General features: G+C 33.9%; 2 long non-coding RNA genes across 2 annotated transcripts; both read right to left on the bottom strand.

Annotated features, from left to right (window-relative positions):
- Positions 1 to 263: 263 nt before the first annotated feature.
- Positions 264 to 1,209, bottom strand: LOC139904199 (uncharacterized). Its single transcript, XR_011778700.1, has 3 exons — positions 1,088 to 1,209; positions 802 to 902; positions 264 to 373 (listed from the first exon to the last, which is right to left on the bottom strand). It is a non-coding gene; the product is annotated as an uncharacterized lncRNA (long non-coding RNA).
- A 1,888-nt stretch (positions 1,210 to 3,097) lies between these two features.
- LOC139840392 (uncharacterized) lies at positions 3,098 to 3,904 on the bottom strand. The gene is made up of 3 exons (XR_011757392.1): positions 3,844 to 3,904; positions 3,566 to 3,619; positions 3,098 to 3,387 (listed from the first exon to the last, which is right to left on the bottom strand). It is a non-coding gene; the product is annotated as an uncharacterized lncRNA (long non-coding RNA).
- Positions 3,905 to 7,260: the final 3,356 nt, after the last annotated feature.

Here is a 7,260-nt window from a genome sequence, read left to right as displayed (position 1 = left end):
AAAACAAATACGGAGTAATTTATTTAATTACCCACTGTACATACATTCTAGACTCTAGTGTATGAATTAAAGGAGAAATGGGGACAGTGGTTACTGGTAAAGTGTCACCTGACCCCTGGAAATTCACTGCTCTCCATCCATACAAAATAAGCATTCTGGTCGTTGTTTTTTTCCCAAAAAAATAGATGTCATTCCGGAAATTCAAGATTGTGATGCATAACGCATTCATCAAAAACACAATGGGCAACCCACACAACAGCTAGCAATTGTGAAATAATGAGACTGTACCTTCTGGTGCAAGGTAATTAAACTAACGATGTGCAGTGCGACTGTAGACACTCATCGGTCGAAGTACCGAAGGTCCCAAGCATAACTGCAAACAACGGGATAAGAAAAATAAAAAACGGTGCAAACAACATGATGCAGTGAAATTACAGAACGAAGAAACATACAGAAAATGAGAAAATAACATAGTTCCTTAGCCAAGACACATTATCAATTTAGTAAACATCAACACTACTGTTTAGTTGTGGCTTATTGGACGCTACTGTTGTAATTATAATCGGAGGCTTTTCAATGCAAGTAATGATAAAATATGCAATCATGGTATTGATGGAAAAGGGTCTGGTGTTATTATTAGAGAAGGGTTTACCTTGATGAAAAATATGTATATAACATTACAAAAGATCATTATTAAGCAGTAAACTCACAAAAACAATCAGCAAAGCAACTAATCAAGAAAGAATAAAATACAAAAAACAACTACATAGAAAGAAATGATTAAAAAAAAAAAAGGCATACCAGTTACAAGATATCGCCATGCGTTATGTCTTTAGCTTCAATAGTTTGACTCCACCGGAATAATCAAAATATCATTATCCAAAGAAATCATCACAGATTGCCTAAAGTGTCAAAGGTTGAAATAATATTAATCCTCAAATAAATTAGCCATGAAATTGAACTGTTTATAATCCTTGAAGATTTTGTGGGTACTTCTTGTTTCAAATAGAGTTGAAATTATAAACTTTTTGTATAAAACGATATTTTACATGGATTACTAAAACAATGCGTTAGTGCAAAAACTTGCAGATAACAAACGTGAAGGCTATCACGATCAACACCCACACAAACACCATTCCATCCAAATATTTGAGTACTGAAACAGTGATTTAGTGACAAAACTGATTATTAGGGCTTGATTCTTGAAGAACTTGGTGTTATAGAATGTAAACCCCATGAGGTATTATTATTATTGCTATGATATTTATAGAGTACATTGGTAACCCTAAACTCTAACAAACCCTAATGGACCAAGTCTATAAGCGGACTTTAACACTCCCCCGCAGTCCGAGCGGCGAAATCGCGAAACCTCGGACTGGAAGAAAACGCTAATAATGAAAAAACACAAACAAATAAAAACAAAAGTAATTCTTTTTTTTTCTCTTATTTGTCGCATTAAATAAACCGATAATCGTTTGTAGAGTTGCAGATCTCTTTGACGGCTTCTCCTTTTCCGTAGCGTTTTTTTTTTCTTTTACGCCGTGGCTTGCTGTGCCTAAGGATCAAGTACCGCTTTTTTTTTATATGCTACTCTTGTCGACGATAACAGTATTCTTCAATGCAAAAGAGTTTTTTTTTCTATTCCTCTTTTTTTTCGGGGTTTGGAACCTAGTCACGCTAGGCGGCTCAGCCCCACGCCGATTTTTGTTTTAAAAATTAGAAATAATAGGAAAAAAAAAATACAAAAGAAAGACAAAATAGAAAGATAATATGGTGGATCGCTGTGGTTTGTGAATGAAGAAAAGCGGCGGCATATAATTTTTTTTTTTTTTTCTTTTAATGAGGGAAAAAAGAAAAAAAAATATGAAAGAAAGAAAGTAATAAGTTGTGGTTTGGTTTAGAACAAAAAGGTAACAACAGCCGATTAGATTTATTTGATGAGACGGCAAGTTTAAGGATATGGAGTTTTAGAGAATAACTAAAAAATAATTGTGGAGGTGGCTGCGATATTGTTGAGAAAGAAACAGAAACATAAAAAATAATTGAGAGTTTGCAAGAGAATGATTAAGGCTGGTTGGTTTATTGACGGTGAACTCAACACGTGAAATAAACACATTGAGATCCCTCCGGATCATCGAGGGTTAGAGTAACTGGCCTGATACCATGTAAGAGAATGAAACCCATTTGATTTAGATAATTGGTGGAATGAGGTGTAAGAGAATGAAACGCTTTCGATCCGTTTCCCATTTCAGTGAGGACAGCAACATTAGTACTTAGTAACAGCAATACGCCTTTTTCGTGAATCTTGATATAAAGATGACACACCTGCAATTAATAAAAAAAGGAAATTTTGCATTACACAATGTTATGTTAAATTTATAACAGTTGGGGGCGAATGAACATTGTCAAAATGAGTAAATATCATTAATGGAAAGAGAATCTCCACTCAAATAACATAAATAGTAGTTGTTGTCAATATGAAACAACCAACCTAATCTTACTTTAAATAGGCACTTTACAAAAAGAGTAAGTACCTTTATTTGTAGAGCGATGAAGGAGTACCAACACTCACGCAAATAATAGGCTTCAATGAGAAACCCAAAGTGAACGCTTATTTTGTTTATTTTAAAAGACCTAACTACTACAAAAATCCTCCACAAAAGCACGTACCATGATAAAACTCACATTCAGTAAAGCATAGAAGAAAGCAAAAGAAAACCCAAAAACATTCACATACCATTTTTCTACATAAATAACAGTGTTGGCATTTTTCTACATAAATAATAATGTTGGTTGTAGCATCTATAAACTGGAAGGCAGCGGGCTGAACCTAGCAAGATGGGTGACTCGTGATAAAATTAGCATCTGCAACTGCAGCAGGTGGTACATCAGAATAGAAATAAAATACAACTAAATAAAGTACACTGGTAACCGGATGCAACCAATATTATTACCTCAAACAGAAGTGACGAAATTTATATGTGAACAATTGAATGATGTGGGAAGTAAAGAAGGCAATCTGCTTCTGATCAGATTTGAATAATCTTATGCAGAAATAACGCTTTATTTGAGCTAATGGCTCTTGTATCAACTGGTCAAACTCCTCCACATCGGGCTTTAGGTGGTAGTGGGTTGCTGAGCTTCCAAATACGGTGGTTTTCCTGCTACAATGTAATGGTGTAATGTGTGATATTCCTGGCTTCGTTAGACAATATGGTGTTTACGGTGTATATGGATTTTATTATCTGTAACTGTAATACAAAATTTTAACATAATTCAACATACCATTATATATTGAAGAAATATCACAATACTTCGTTGATGTAGACTTATCTGATATCGATCCACCACTGGTGCTCAACCAAAGTTCAAGTTTTTAATTTCCAACTGCAACAAATAGATGGAGGTAAAGGTCAGTTATACATAATTTTCAAAGTATAATAATTAATTGATTGCACATAACATGTTGTATTCCAATTAATTAGACGAATGCTAAGACTCCAAAACCTAATGAATTTATATCTACATTAATCAAAAAGTAATAAGAACAAAATGAAACGCTGACCTTAATGACGATCTTCCCTTGTTAACTTCTTTGATCCTTTTAATTAGTTGCCATCTTCCGTCGACATTTTTATTTACACGTCACAAAATCAAGTTAGTCAGACACCTTAAATGCAAAATCATAAAGGAACGACATTATACCTAATTCGTTTAGTATGCAATGTAAAATGGCTACTAACATGTGCAAAAAAAAAAAAAAAAAAAAAAAAACTAAAAAAAAAACAAAAAAGATCATACCATAAGAATGTCTGATTAAACTTAAAAAGGCCAAAATATCACCTGGAAACAAAAAAGTAAATGAGAGAACAATAGATAAAGTACCTGCAAATAAGATAAAATCACCATCGATTTTAGAAGCGTATAAAAAAATTGCAGCAACTTTAAGGGAAAACGAATAAATCAAAAAGTATCAATAACAGAGCCATACCAAAGTATTTCAGCCGTTAAACGCCTCTTCAATCAGTGTTAGTAACCCAGAAAAATTAATCAATCGCAAACAACAAACCAACTTAAAACACTGTTTTTTTAGTTCCAAACTGTAACCCGAAGGTGACCAAAAAGCAGGGTATACAAAACAACACTATAAATGAAAACTAAATTTATTATATCCAAAATATGTATAAATCTTTCTATATAATTCGAAATAATAGTTCACTGTTTGAAACTAACTAATTTAGATCATAATCTCCATGTTCACATCAGAATATATAATTCCTAAATTAAATTAATGCTCCGAATCCTATTTTTTTATATTTAGATAGTGTATAAACTTATTTGGTTAACAATTACCTGGAAAGCCGGCTTTAACAGCCATCCATTTATAAACGGCGGTGGTGATGGGTTTATTCATTGGTGCAAATTACGTCGTTGTCGATGGCGGTGAGGGTGGCTGTAACGACCCTGGATTTTTTCAACGTTTATTTATTAATAATTGTTATTATTAATATTTGTGAATTAACGAATGTATGTTATTACATTTACTTATTACCATGATTGCCCGTACTTGACTTTAATTGCCCGAAACGTCTTTGTGACATACGTACATTATACGAATAATATTTTCAGATATTATTTACATTCATGATTAAGTTTTATTAATCATTTTAATTAATTATGGTTACTAATTAATTACTTGGGCTCTTATTGAATTAAATTGTTACTTACATGAAACTTGGGCTTTTATTGTATTAATGGACATGTTAGCCCACTCTACAACCTTATTGGATTAACTAGCCCATTTTACACATGTAAGTATCACTTTAGAACTTGACTAGTTAGTTTTGTGCACAAAGAATCTAGTTACTCCATAATCCCCATGCAAGCTCACCCATTAACCAACTTTAAGGATAATTTCATGCTAGTGACTAGTGAGCAAACCTCTCCCCCCTCCCCTTGATGAAAACCATCGGCCATATGGCCATGTGGGGAGTTCAAATCTTTTTATTTTACATTACTTGTTCACTTGCATCCTCATTTCTCACATACACACTTTTACTTGCATACTTTTTCTCTCATTTTCTCTCAAAGACTTGTAAGTAACAAGCTCACTTTTCTCTTCCTTTTTCTTCATAAAAATCGAACCAAACATCACATATATATCATCATCATCTTTTGTTTTGTTACTTGTCTTGATTATTGTTTACTTACTTACTAGTTGTTGTTGTTACTTACTTACATGCTACAAGAATCAAACTCTTTAGTTTGATTCTTCATTTATCTTGTTCATAACAAGAACACACAAGGACTAAACTTGCTAGTTTATGTTCTACATTTAAAGTTTTAAAGGATTAAAGTTCATGAGTTAAAACCATACTTGAAGTTCATGAAGTAAACTTAAAGTTTACTTTCTAAAGATCAAGACTTAGGCTTGAATCTTTAAAAGTATGAAACCCATGAACTTGTTACTTGTTTATTTAGATTATTTCTTCATTTTATGTACTCTAAAGTTGTGATTTGGTCAAGTATTACAAGTTAGTCTTGATCTCATACTTCTTGGAACTAAAAGTTAACTTGAAAGTTCAAGAACATGTAAGTAAGCTTTCTTTAATTATAACTTGGTACACTTATGTTAGATCTAGACTTTTGGGTCTAGGATCTTCAAGATCTAACTAAGAACTATGTTCTACAACTTAAGATCTTGATTTTATAAGTTTATTTTCAAGTTGTAACTTAATATTAGTTTTAAAGTTCATATATGTGTTAGATCTAAGACTTTGATGTAACTTTGGTTCATCAAAACACTTGCAACACTTAAGTGAGTTGTGCCTCATGTCTTAGACTTACACTTGGGTTATGATGGTCAAACCTTGGTGAAAATGATGCAAACACATCAACGAGTTGTACACTTGAAGCTATATGCATCAAGGATGAGAACCATGATAAGCATCGAGCACCAAGAACCACCGGAACCTACTGACCCTACTGTTTTACTGTTTCTGGGTCTGACCCGTACAACCTGGGCTACTGTAAACATGATTTTCATATAGCTCTGTTTGAGTAGATAACTTTTCATTTAGGACTCGTCTTAATCCGAGTTACGGTTTAGGATTTATGGCCCTCCGATCGTCACTATGTCCTTTTAACGTTGTGCAGAAAATTCTGACCTACTCGCACTTAGACCGTCGCCACGGTCAAACGAAGATGAGTTTGCTTCTGGGATTTTTACCACAGATAAATGACTCATATACGGAGCCATGGCCACTAGTCTCACCTTATTTCAGTAGGTATGGAGGCCGTGGTGACTGACCGAACTCAGCCTTTGTTTTAAACTCTTTCCATGAACGAAACTTACTTTACACCTTTTGTTTAATGATGATTGATGATGACCCTTAAGACCTAATTTACATACATTTAAACCTATTGGGACGATTTACTGACTTAGTACTATTTGACTTAGGTTGAGGACTTTCCGGACCTACGTACATGCTTATTTCCCGACTCGACTTTACCACTACTTTACCACTGTGAGTTATAGCATTCCCTTTTTACTTTAACTATTTTGGGAACTGAGAATACATGCGCATTTTACGTTTTACATACTAGGCACGAGTACTTAAACTTTATATGTGTGGGTTATACAACGGCATAAACATTCCCTTTAGCTCGATAACGTTTAGTCATTGGTTTTTGAACCGGTGAACGCGAATCTTAGATATGGATCCATAGGGTTTGACATCCCCACTCGGGCTAGTAGCGCTAGCATTTAACGGTTGTTTAATACTTCGTAAACATACGTACTTGCCAAGTGTACTTTCAGGGGGTATAAACGTTAAGTTAGTTACCAAGTGCCCACGGTTAACATATACTTTATCATACTGTTTTGAAACGCTCTTTGTAGCACTGAAATCTCGTGGCCTACCTTACATACTGTTATACTTAAACTATAGCTCACCAACCTTAGTGTTGACATTTTTAAGCATATTTTTCTCAGGTGCTTAAGGTTAGCTGCTTCCGCTGTGTACTAGTCTTGCCGTAGACACCCGCTGCTCTAGTGTTATCACCGCATTAACTACTTTATATTGCATTCAAACTTTAATACATTTGAAACTATGATTTGTAATGACCTAAGGGTCACGTACTATTATGTTTGCTTCTGTTCATTGAAGCATACTTTTGATGTAAAACATTCGACGTTAGTTATGACGTCACCTTTTTATCATTAATGCAAATTGTTTTGAAATAGCATATAGTGTTTGA

This window comes from Rutidosis leptorrhynchoides, chromosome 4, assembly GCF_046630445.1.
Source record: "Rutidosis leptorrhynchoides isolate AG116_Rl617_1_P2 chromosome 4, CSIRO_AGI_Rlap_v1, whole genome shotgun sequence".
Taxonomy (NCBI): domain Eukaryota; kingdom Viridiplantae; phylum Streptophyta; class Magnoliopsida; order Asterales; family Asteraceae; genus Rutidosis; species Rutidosis leptorrhynchoides.
This window is presented reverse-complemented; position numbering and strand designations above follow the sequence as displayed.